This window comes from Anastrepha ludens, chromosome 4 (genome assembly GCF_028408465.1).
Source record: "Anastrepha ludens isolate Willacy chromosome 4, idAnaLude1.1, whole genome shotgun sequence".
NCBI lineage: Eukaryota > Metazoa > Arthropoda > Insecta > Diptera > Tephritidae > Anastrepha > Anastrepha ludens.
The window spans coordinates 97,902,641-97,915,917 of record NC_071500.1 but is presented as its reverse complement, the minus strand read 5'-3'; positions in this window follow the sequence as shown (position 1 = coordinate 97,915,917).

Here is a 13,277-nt window from a genome sequence, read left to right as displayed (position 1 = left end):
TATTTTTAGTATAAAAAAATGTCAATTGAAATAAATTTCTAACATCAAAAATAATTGTAAAAAAAGTTTAGATGCATTAATGCAAGCAACCTTGAATTATGTCATGTATAAATTATTACACACAAAGGCAAAAGATTATATATACAGGGTGTCCGGGTAATGAGAATTAAGAGAAAGGAATTTTTTTAGAAATCTTCAGTAAAAAAATTTTCACAAATCAAAAAACAATTTCTAAAATTAAAAAAAAAAAAAAATAATAAAAATGGTTTTTAGAAAAAATTTTAAAAGCATTGGTACGAGCAACTTTGAATCATGCCATGTATAAATTTCAGCGCAATTCGTTCTAATTTTCGATAAAAAAAAATTGTATTTAACCCTTCTTTGCATGATTTTGTTTAAATATTGTATGTAATTAATGCTTTAGATTAAAGGAAAAATATTTTACAAAATCCTAGTGTAAATAAAAATATGTATTATGTAAAAAAATATTTTATGATGGAAATTTACATCATCATGCATTGTCACATATTTAGCTCAGTACTAAATAAATAAAAAAATATAGTTTACTCAATCTTCTTTATTCTTTATGATAATTTAAAAACCAATTATTATTCTTATTTAAGCACAAATTGTTGTCACATTTATTACACGAAATTGTGGAATAGCCTTTACATTTGAGAAAATTGCACCGGAGTGACCCACCTACTTTTGGCCAATGTTCAGCACCATCTTTTCTTATGTCTTTTGGAGATGGTGGAGCTGGAGAACCTTTTCTTTTTTTTGATTTTAATTCTTGTTCTAGTACACTGGTACTAGGACGCCCTCTTTCAGCTTCTTTGGCGGTTCCTCTGTTGCATAGCACAAAGGCCAATTCATTTCTGAATTGGCCCATTGTAAGCAGACTCTTATTAGGTTCACCTCTTTCTTGAGCATTTCTTTATAAACAATCCATGAGTTTATAATAGCTAGATCAAATAGATGAAAAAAAATACGCAAATACCACTTTTTAGACCTCATTTTTATATGATTTCTGCCCGAAAAGCTATCCATGAGATCTACTCCTCCCATATGTTTATTGTACTCTTGGACAATAAACGGGCAAGTAGTATCAATTTGTCCTTTTGTTATCCTGTCAAATCTATTGATTTTAGTTACAGGCAATGCTCCAGAATAAGAAGATAACAGGGTTACTATTTTATTATCTTTCCAAGCCACACAACTCAAATCTATACCATCATGCACAGACACTCTTTTCTCAAAACTATCTCTGGGCACACATTTTTTCATGAAATTTTTGTTCTCTGGAAGTTTATTATTTGGTATCCTGTTTTGTTGAACAGTTCCCACTGTGTGAATTCCCGATTTAGCTAAAAAAACTACCAATGGCAAAGAGGTATAAACATTATCAAAGTATATGATGTGGTTTTGTTTTCTTGGCACTCCTCGAAGCAAACGATTTCAACATTTCCTGCTGCACCAAGATCTGGTTCATCTGGGAGTTTCTCTGTATTCTCTTGCCCAAAAAAAACATATTTTTTATTGAGTATTTTATTGATTTTTTTTATTTTTTTTTATTGTAGACATTTTTTATTGAAATTTTCTGAAAAAAAATTTTATTTTATTTTATTTTTATTTATTTTAGAAATTTTGTTAAATAGAAAAAAAATTTCTAAAATAAAAAAAATTATTAGAAGCATTAATGCGAGCTACTTTGAATCACTTCATGCATAAATTATTATGGCAACAAAAACAAATAAAATATGTACAGGATGTCCGGAGGTAGATTTGGGAATTAAAAGCTAAATTAAAAAAAAAAAAATAATAATAAAACGTTAATTTCAATAACTATTACAACGAAGACAAGCGCAAATGTAAGTTTTTTAAATTATTTCCCACTAAAAGTTGACCGTTACCTGGGCTCGGCCTCCATACTTCGTGGCACCCATTGGAGAAGTGATTTCGGGTTGCCAATAACCTCGCGAACGATGTTTTGTTTTATTGCTGAGATCTTTTAATACTTGATGTTGTTGTTGTTGTAGCAGGGGAAACATTCCCTATACATATACAAGGAATGCTGCTGAAGTGACAGTCCTTGGCCGGGTCGTTCCGGTTACATAGAACCGACTGTCGTGTGAACGAACTTTTAATGTTGAGTTGGGTTGGTTTCATAAACTTTAATTTTGACATACCTCTACAGAAAAAAGTCCAAGGGGATAAGATCGGGTGATCTGGATGGCCAGGATATGTCACCGAAATGCCATCTTAGTTAGTTGGAGAAGAAGTCACTCAGCATCGCTTTGGCCTCTCTGGCCATGTGCAGAGGGGCGCCATGTTATTGAAACCATTCGTGTGCACTTATTGGAGAAATATAAGCGTTCAGCAGGCGACGTAAGAGATACTGGACACAGAAATTGCTTGCGCTAGACGATTTCCAAAAAAAAAAACAATATAGTCCAATTATTTCAAACCCCCACTTTGGGACTGTGAAGTGGCTATCGATGTGTTAAAAGTACGTTCTATCCTCTGACCTTCAGGTGCACGGCAATTTTACTTATTTACACTTCCATTTAAATAAAAATGGGATCATCAATCATAGTGTTTACCTACCATACGAAATCGCTCAAACATTGACTCGCAGAAATGCTTACGCAATTTATAATCGTTAGGCTTAAGCGCTTGCTATTTGGAAGGAATTGAATTCGAAAAACTCTTCCGCAATGCTTTAAGCACAATAGTTTTTGGAAATCCCAGGGCTGCCAGTCTCTTGCGTATCAACTGATGCGAATTATGGGGCAAAGTTCAATACTTTCAGTTGCTCTCGAAGTCTGGTTAGGTTCCGATCGTGTGCTGTTTATCATCGAATTTGTTGCCCGTAGGCTTTGCAATCATTAACGAATTAAATTTTCATTTGTATCACCACATAAATGTCGAATATTGTAACGTGAACGAAATCTACAACGAGCACTCTGACAAGAAGCATTTACCTTGAAATACGCTTCGATTGCCAACGGAAACCCTGCATAGCCGAGTGTTTTCAGTTACAACTCTATAGTCTACAGTCACCATCAGACACAGAAGAATCAGTTTTTTCCGTGTTTTGTTAACTGTCTATTGTTTTCCCAAGACTCAATTTTAAGTTATTTGCTATTTGCTCTCTGTGTGGGTGACTTGGCCTAAATACTAGGTTAGGTTAGGTTAAATGGCAGCCCTAGCTTAGGGCACACATGGACAAATATTCAAAAATCTGTTGTGATGTCGTACAGGGGAGAGTAGAAAGGAGAAGGGAAGGAAAAAGGAGCCTTGCGATTAGCGACAATGATGACCATGCATTTACGACGACGCCGGCGGTGGCTGATTTACGTTCGTAGTTAGCCGCTTCAAGCTACTGATGAACTTCACTAGATTTGTGATATTTAGACCCGCTAGAACCAGATGACTAAGTTTTTGCCAGATGAGAGCAGGGCTGCTGAGAAGAAGCTGTTGAGATGATTCTACCTCGTCCTCAAGACAGCTTCTGCAGAACGGATTTGAGGCAATTCCACGTCTCTAAATATTAAATACTGTTTGCTTATTGTATCCAGTTTTGTGTCTATTTGTCAACTGACCATACATGAAATTATATTATCGATGTGTTGCTATCGACAGAATTGACAGATCCTCTCTAAATTTCTCTGATCCTGTTCCGTCATATAAATCTCGCTTACTTCTAATTAATCTTAAACAGCAAGAAAGTAGAAGATCGATTTTGACGCTGCCATTTTTGTTTGATCTTGTAAGCGGAGGGATTGATAGTTCCTCTCTGCTCGAAATGATTAACTTTTACCTAGGTCCTTACCAGGTCGTTACGTAATAACTATCCGCTTCATTTCAATAGGTGCCGAACAAACTATGCTAGCAATGCTCCTATTGTTCGCTCTTTTCATAAACTCAATGAGATCTCGAATTCTATTGAATTTGGTTTTATTTACTTGATCTAAGCTCTGCTTATTGTAATTTAACTTTTTGATAAGTATATTTTTGTATTAAGTAGAGAGTAAGAATAATTTTTAGGTGCGCAACTAAGTTCTCGCGGTTTTTTTTTTGATGAAAATACAACTTTATTCTGAAAATATGGTTACAAGTGAATCATTTAAAGTATTTCCCATCGCTGGCTGCTACTTTTTCCCATCTTTCTGGTAGATCTCGTATACCGTCGCGGGAAAACTGTTCAACTTTTGAGGCTATCCACGGATCAAACCATTTTTTGATGTCTTCGTATGAATGGAACTGCTGGTCAGCTAGTCCATGTGCCACCGATTGGAACAGATGATAATCGGACGGCGCAATATCTGAAGAATATGGCGGGTGGGGTAGGACTTCGCGTTCCAGTGTTTCCAGGTAGGTTTTAACGGGTTTGTCAACGTGAGGCCGAGCGTTGTCATGCTGTAGAATCAAGTTTTCATGCCTCTCCGCGTATTGCGGCCGCTTCTTTGGCCAAACGAGGTCCATCCAAAAAGTTGACAGCTTTCAAGAAATGGTCTTACAAAAAAGGTATGTCGCTGGGGACACGATTCCCGGACTCTCAGCTGTCTGAAATCAAAAAGAAAAAAAGGTTCTTGTTCCGGATGAATGTCGTTATCCTGTGAACTACGATTTAAGAAAAAATAAAATTTGGCCCTTTCTTCCCTTTTTTCGAAAAAATACTAAAATTTTGTTTCTGAATTCAATTCAATTCTACGTTATTTAAGTTTTATTTCATTAAAATCGGTACAATAGAACTGGCTATGCCCAAGTCCATTGTCCATGTGAAGACCATTTTTTGAAGGCTGACCACTTTTTGAACGAAACTCGTATGGCCAAAAAAAAAATTATTTTTTAACAATAAATCAAAAAATAAAGAACTTTAAGATGCTTTTAAAGAAACACCCAAAAAACACCATTTCAAATGAGGCGCGAGCCTTAATTTTTCGGTTATAACTAAGCGAATCAAACTCCTAAAAATCTCAGCATTAGCGGTAACATAAGTTTTGATTTTCTGCTTCCATTTGAAGAAAACTGCGGCTGAGTCACATCGAATGCTCTTAAATACTTATCACGAGGCTGTATTTTGTAGAATAACTGTGGGTGGTGTGAATGCCTCAAAATTGGTGATTTTGATGTCGAAGTCTGGCTTAGCGGTGGAGTTGGAGGCACTACTTTATGAAGGATCTTGTCAAACATAGAAAGAATTCGCAAAGTTATGGGGGATGGCTCGACAATACATTCCAAAGCAATGTAATTGATACATAACCAAGGTAGCACGGTAAAATTATCAAGACTGAGGTTACGTTAGGTTAGGTTAACTTGAAGCGGTTGTCCATTGTAGGACACACTCAGGCTCATGGCCCATTGTGATGGCGTGTGGGAAACTAGCCCCTATCCCTCCTGAAACCAATGTATGCTATTTAAAAATTTCGCAAGGTCCTTAATTTCGACAGAGCCGAGGTCTTCTAACTCGTTGAAGAAATGTCCGCCCAAAATGGCGAATCTACGTCTGGATAGAGCAGGACAGTGACACAGAAGGTGCGGGATCGTCTCTTCCTCCTCCTCGTCTAGACAACTTCTGCAGAAGTCATGTGTTTGGACACCCATTCTCTGGGCGTGCCTACCGATAGGTAATGCCCCGTAATGACTGAAATCAGTGTGTTAAGACTATGCTTATCTCTTCTTAGTAGAAGTTCTGTGCGAGAAGTAGTAGAAGTTCATTGAGAGTCGGCCACATCTGTCGGGCTATTTTGCAAGTGGCTTCGTTACGCCATCTTTCGTTCGCTACTCTTATAATTTCCTCGCGGATACGTAGTCTACATGTTTGCAAGGGTATACCTATATCGTTGTCTATGTACTCATCAGTCCATTTGGCCCCTCAATGTCGCAATGGCCAGGAACCCACGCTATCATTAGGTGAAATGACTCAGCCATCTCGTTAAGAGATGCGCGGCATTTCATGGCTACCTTGGTGGTTATCGACTGTTTTGTGAGGGATGTAAGGGAAAATGGAAATATCATCTGCGGGTATCGCATCACACTGTACCAGTGTCATGGCTTTCATTATTGCCATCAGGCCGTAAACTGAAGGAGATCCCCAGATGTTCGGAATATACACCTCCGCCCACCCTGCCATCGAGCTTTGAGCCATCTGTGTATACATGGATGGACTCGCCCTTTCTTACCACGTCCTGTTCCCACCCTTCCCTCGAGGGTAGGAGGGTCACGAACGTTGTAGTGGCAAGTATAGGAGGAACTGCATAGTCCACCTGTCTGGGAAGCCCCAACGTGCCATCCAGGATAGTCTGTGTTTGACCACTTACTTAAAGTGCTCAGCCTTATTGCTGCACTGCGCGCAATGTACTTTGCCTGCAAGTCTACCGGTAGGACGTTTAATATCACACATAGTGCTTTCAATGGTGTGGTTGACATTGCACCGGTTATAAGCGGATGCAAGCCTTTGGACTCTGTCAACTCTTTTAATGTTCACACCCTTCTCCAGCGCATTCCACTATATTGCAATACCGTAGTAGAGAATTGGTCTAATTACTGCTGTGTACAACCAGTGTATCATTCTGGGTTTCAAACGCCATTTTTTCCCAATGAGCCTTCCGCAGGAGTATAGCGCCGTCGTAGCTTTGTGTACTCTACCTGCGTCTGTGAGCCCCCAATTTAGCTTCCTATCTAGTACAAGTCCTAGATATTTAGCATTTTCTGTTACCCGGAGGGGTTTTCCTGACTGAGACGACAAAGTAATCCCGCTCAGTCTAATGTTGCAAACGAGGAGGTTTTACTTTATCATTTGTGTCAATCGATGCCATTTTCGCTCATGTAAAGAAGTCAAAATCAATTTGATCGCCTTAAAAGAAATTGGTTCTTTCTTTGCAAGCATTTTGCAACACTTGAAAGATACGAAAGGTATTGGCAACGAACAGTACTTTGATATCTAAAAATTTAATATCGCTTGAAATTTGAGGGAAAAACCGATGGGAGTCAAGAAGTGCACTAAAATTCCAAATAAAACTTTAAACAATTTAAATAAATTTATTTCTGATCCCTCCAGTACAAATATGTATGTAAATTTCACTATTTTACACAATTAGAAGATTTGCTTTTATTTGGCAACAAAAAAATAAATGCATGTCTGTGCATGTTCGCCTCATACAGCTACAATCGCATGCAGTCAAAAGTCTCAAAAACCATTGAAAAATATAAAAAGAACTTAAAAATTTTGCAATGCATTTGCAAACTGGGCAACCCCAATTGCATCTGAGATGGTAAATGTCCGACAATCGAAGCAACTGCAAAGCACTAACAACCACAAACTAGCAGCGTGAGCAGCATCCCCAGCAACATCAGTTTGTTGTTGAAAGCAAAAAAGGTTGTGATTGCGCGTGCAGCCTTAAACTCTTCTACTAACTTTTCCTTATGAATGTGTGTATGTGCATATCTACACACGTACACACCCATATGTATGTATGTATGTCTATGTAGGTTGACTGTTGCCCTTTTGTTACTGCGGGTAACTGGTGATTTCTTTCATTCTGGATGTACGTACATATGTATGTATTGTATGCAGGCACAGATTTTTATGCACTTAAGTTAGATTGATTTCCCTTATTCCTTAACCCTTTTTAAGGTGGTTTTATGCATTTTTTTAAATTATATGCATGTTTAGACATGTTTGAACGTGTTTTATTTTACTTTTTTACTTAAGTTTTTCTTTTTAATCTTTTATTATACAAATATACATATTCATGTATTTTTATGCTCCTATTAAGAAAAACTGATTTCACAATCTGACGCATGTATTGCATCAGACTGCAGAACAATAAATGCTGACAACGGATAAGATGAGCATAACTTGGTATACGTTTTTATAAATGGACCATGTAGGAAAATTTTATGCCAGTAAATTAAAATTTGTTTTCACAATAAGCAACTACCATTGCGACAAATGCTAAGTGGACCGATAGGAACTAGACCTTAACTAGTTGATGAAGGACCACAAATGTGTAAATTAAATACAATTGCATTCCATATTATTTTGAATCGAAAAAGTAGTCCGATTGTAACTAGACCCCCACTAGTTGGCGAATGACCAATAATGGATTAAATGAAATAGAATTTCTGTTCAAATTATTTTGAAACAAAAAAATATTTAGAATAGTTACTACCACTGCAACAAATGCGAAGTAGTCCGATACTAACTAGACCTTAACTAGTTGACGAAGAACCACAAATGGGTTAAATGAAATAAAATTACTTGCTGTTCGCATTATCTTGAAAGAAAAATTGTTTACAATAAATAACCACCACTGCAACAATTGCGAAGTAGGCCGATAGTAATATAAGTAGACCTTAACTTGTTGACGAAGGACCAGAAATGGGTTACATGAAATAAAATTGCTGTGCATATTATTTTGAAATAAAAATCATTTACAATATGTAACCACCACTGCGACATATGCGAAGTAGTCCGATAGCAACTAGATCTTATCTAGTTGTCGAAGGACCAAAAATGGGTTAAGTGAAATGGAATTAGAACAAAAAATATTTCGATTACAATTAACTCTTGTAATTTTCCCTGGGGCAAATTTTCACCCTGATATTAGCTGGACAATCACTTGTTGAAGAGGGTCCAATAATGGATTACAATAAATGAAATTCTAAGTACTTGCTGTCGGTCAAAGAGAAAAAAAATTCTATTTCACTTAACCCTCAACAAACGTGGGTTAAATTTTCACTGTGACTTCACTTGTTGAAGAGGAACCAAAACTGGTTTAATTAAATAAAAGTATTATGAGTACTTGGTGCCTTCAAACCAAAAACATTTGTATGATATTTAACCCTTAACAGTCATTGGGTAATAGAAATGGAAAACCTATGTTTCTATAACCTAGCGCATTATTAACATAACGGTTGTTGTTGTTACTGTCTAAAGGTAGGTAGGTAGAAGTGACAGTCGGTCTTCAAACCAACTCACTTAAACCGTTGCCGACCCATTTTGATATCACAGTAGCGGTTTACCTGCTACTCCTCGTTAAACCACCTTGTTTTAAGTGCAAACCCATAGATCTGACTGACTCTTATATCCCTAAGGTCATTCGTATCATTTAATAACGATGAGCTAAAGTATCCAAAAATAGTGACATGTCACGCAAGACAGTGACAAAGAAGATTTCTGACAGACTCTTCCTCCTGCGCATTCTCGCAGCTTCTGCAATAGTCGAAATGTGGCGCGTTGAATCTTTGAGGATGCCGACCTAGGAGGTAGTGAACTGTGATCATAGCACCTAATATAGAGACGTTTTTCCTTGACCGATCAAGTAGCGCCTTTGAGCACCTGATGTCTCATCTCTCATCTCAAATCCATCCTGTTTTAGCTGAGGTGAAAGTGCTGCTTGCACTACGCAATTTTTAGGTTGAGAAGGGTATACCTACAATCTCCATACGAAGATCGAGGCGAGTGGCAGTGCTCTGATATGTCACTATCCTCTGGCACCCATATCAAATGGATGCGGAAATATTCCGCCATCTCGTCCAGAAATTACGCACAATGATGGAATTAGTAACAACCCCATCAAGAGGTTTAAGCGTCGCTTGGTTATCGGAGTAAATATAGACTTCTCTATAGGTAGTCTCATTTTTGCTTAACTCGTCAGTTACCTTATTACTGGCTAGAATTTCATCCTGATATAGGCTACAGTGATTAGGAAGATGAGCCGAAGCGTATACTCTTGGCTTCTTACAGTAGACACCAAAGCCAACTTTATCTTCAAGTTTTGAGCTATCAATAAAGAACTCTAGAACGCTAGAATTGAAATTCTAGTACTAAATAGCCTACTAAAATATGGTTCATACCAATAATAGTCAACACGATTAGTTGGACCCAGATCGAGTGCTATAGCTGAGTGTCCAACACCTAAATCGCGCCATTGAGTAGTTGCCGCAAGCCAAGCAGCAGAGTTACCTGCATTCTGCTTACCAACCAAGTCAAGAGGAGGTAAGAATAAAAGTGTATTCAGGGCATCAGAGGGTGTGGATCCAAGAGCGCCGCTGACACATTTAAGCGGCATATATTGAGCTCTCTGAAGTCTATTTTTAATCGTAGAGAGATTAGATCACTTTTATAAACTCTAACGGAAATTGCCTTTTCATCGTAATGGAAAAGGTACTACTCGTATAATAAATAAAGCCTCATTGCTACCTCGACTATTGCCAAGCTCTTAAATTTTGTAGTTTTTTTTTCTCGGGACAAACTAGTAAGTGCAACACTCAGATACATTAAGTCTCTTTTTAATCTTCTTTGAGTCTACCCGTCCTCCGAACAAATCTGAGTAGATCCTGAGGAGCCATGGAGCCAAGGTGGTCGCTTCTTAAGACATCAGTGCCCAATAACCTCAAGCCTGATTCGAGTGAAGGCAGAGCAGACGCACAGAAGGTGGTTCGTCGTCTCATCCTCCTCTCCACATACTGGGGAGAATCCACTGACTGAGATGTTCAGCTTTTTCATGTGCTTTGCTCATATAAAGTGACCCGCTATCAGTCCAATCTGCTTAATGACAGAAGGATCTGCGACAGCCGGTCGAACATAACTGGTAACATCAGTTTTTTCTATCTGTATCCTTTTTCAGCCTGCCAGGCTCGCTTATGCGTTAGAGTAGCCCGTTTGGTAACCGCGCCTTTGATGTCTGCAGAAGGGTGTGGCAGAATGGTCTCCAAGACAAAGAAGTTGGCCTCAGAGTCCATTCTAGCGAGGGAGTCAGGGATCTCGTTACCCGCAATACCCACATGTCCCGGGACTCATTTTGGCGTCAGGATATTATGCCTACCGACATAGTTCAGCCTGGATTTACAGTACTCAATTACCCATGAAGTGGTTGGAGGGATGTCTAAGCTCATGAGCGCAGCTCGACAGTCGCTGCAGACACATAAAGATCTGCCTCTCCATCTGTTTTCCACAACAAAGTTCATAGCTTCTTGAATAGCATACACCTCCGCTTGAAACACAAATGCGTGCAGTCCAAGGGCAAAGTATAGTTTTGACTCGCTGGATTCCACGTAGACAGCAGAGCCGCGACCGTGTTCGGTCCTGGAGCTATGCTTGAAAATGCGAAAACAGTGTTTGCCGATCTCATTTTCAGAGTGTGACCACAATTGAGCCTCTGGCTGCCGATGAGAGAGTTGCTGGTTCCAAAAATCGTTTCCACTTTTATTTTAATGATAATTTTCTTAATAATAGTAATTATTTTTTAATTTGAATTTTGGAAAACATTTCATAAACAAAAGAAATACTCCAAATTTACCGCTTATATGCTTGTAAAACTGGAGGCAAGGGCTTTACGTTCTCAGCATTTCAACTTCACTGGACGTGTGCTATTTCGGCACCTGTTGATTTCCCTGCAGGGCATACGCTCACACACTTCTACCCACGCGTATTTCTGCTCGACTTTGAAAAGCGTAAGTAGAGCCTTCAGTAAATAAAGCAATGAGCTTCTGTTCTTCTACTCACTAATCAAATATCGACGTGATAAAAACCGTCGAGCACCACACTACATATGTTTGCCGGCAAACTTGCCTATGTGAGTGGTGTGTTAAAGAGTTGACAATCTTCTCGGACAAATTTTAAATGAAGTGGATTATTATAAAAAAAAAATTAATAAAATGTCTCTTATGTTTTCAAGAGATTGTGATAAGAGCGGAAATTATTTGAACTCTACTACCGCATTGTGTGAACAAAAGAGAGCAAATGAATATTACGCTTTTGAAATGATGACTTCAATGTTCCGTGAATTATTTTAGATGCTATTTCACAACAAATTTTTTATAATGGGGAAAAAGGCCCACTCCGCTTTGTCTCTGCTTTATCGATTTTGAAAAAGCGTTCGAGACTCTTGAATACGAAGTAGAAGTTGGTAAGAGCTTGCATGCAAAGGAGTGCTTAGAAAAATATCAACCTGATAAAAGAGCTGTACGCTGACGCTTGCTGCCGCGTGAAATACGAAAATATTATAATTAAAGGCATCAGAGTTCAAACCAGTATTAGACAAGGCTGTGTATTATCTCCGCTTTTGTTCAACTTAGTCCTGGACCCAGCATTGCGGCAAGCCTGTGCGGTTAACAGAGGCATTTCCTACGGTTTGAGCGGTCACCTTAAAGCTCTAGACTATGCGAGCGATATCCGTCTGCTGTCACACAAATACTCGTATTTGTCAAAAAAAAAAAAACACCAGCGGTAAGCTACGCGAATCGGACAAAAAACCAACAACGTAAAAAAGAAGGTAATGAGCATCGATACCTCCGAAGCCCAAGCTCTCTAGATTGCTGGAACTCAGTTAGAAGAAGTGGACGGGAGCATTATTTCAAAAACTGGCAGATCAGCAGCGGGCATACGCACCGAACGCGCTGCGTTTTGTATGCTAGACAAGATTTGGAGAATGACTCACATTTCCAGATGTACGAAACTAAGGATATTCGACGCTAACGTCAAGTCAGTAGTCTTATATGGGCGCGAAGCATGGAATAGTACAGCGTGCGCGCTACAATCTTTCCTGAATTGTTGTCTTCATAAGATTATATAGATATTCTGGTCGTTCGCTTTTTGGATACGCCCAAGCCAGCACACGTAGAAATCGAATGTTGTAAGTGGAATTGGATCTAGCATACGTTGCAAGACTGTAACCCTTAAGGAAGTCGGAGACGCAGGAGGCCAGCCAGCACGAGGAGACGGCTAGTTGAAGTCGAAGCGAAAAACGGAGGTTGCTTCGGGTGCCAAATTTATTCTTAGTGCTAAACAAACCAAATTATTATTTGTTTTATTGGGGCCAGATGTTCCATATTATATATCCTTCCATGCAATACGAGTAAATATATGGCCCAAACAACGAAGTCTTGGAATCAGAAGATCAGACTCCCCTTTTTTATGTAAATCTTTGCTCTGAATGCGTATCTAAGTCTGTTTTGGTCCTTACGTGAACATTCTTTCTAACCCCTTAAACTAAAAGAGAAATCAAATGACTAAGGCATAACTATTGGACCCTATAATCTGCGTATCATGATACTTGAAACTCCAGAACTACACGACCGAAAAATATATGTATTTAATAAAAATAGAAATTGTCCTCTTGCGGACCAACAGCCATAAGAAAGTACATTTTTTTGGCGCCGTATCAAGATACTACAGCAGCAATTCAACAGCTCAAACAAATTTGGAAGTCTATTAACGTAAATCACATATTGAGAGTGAAGATAAGGGTTTTCCAATAAGAGGC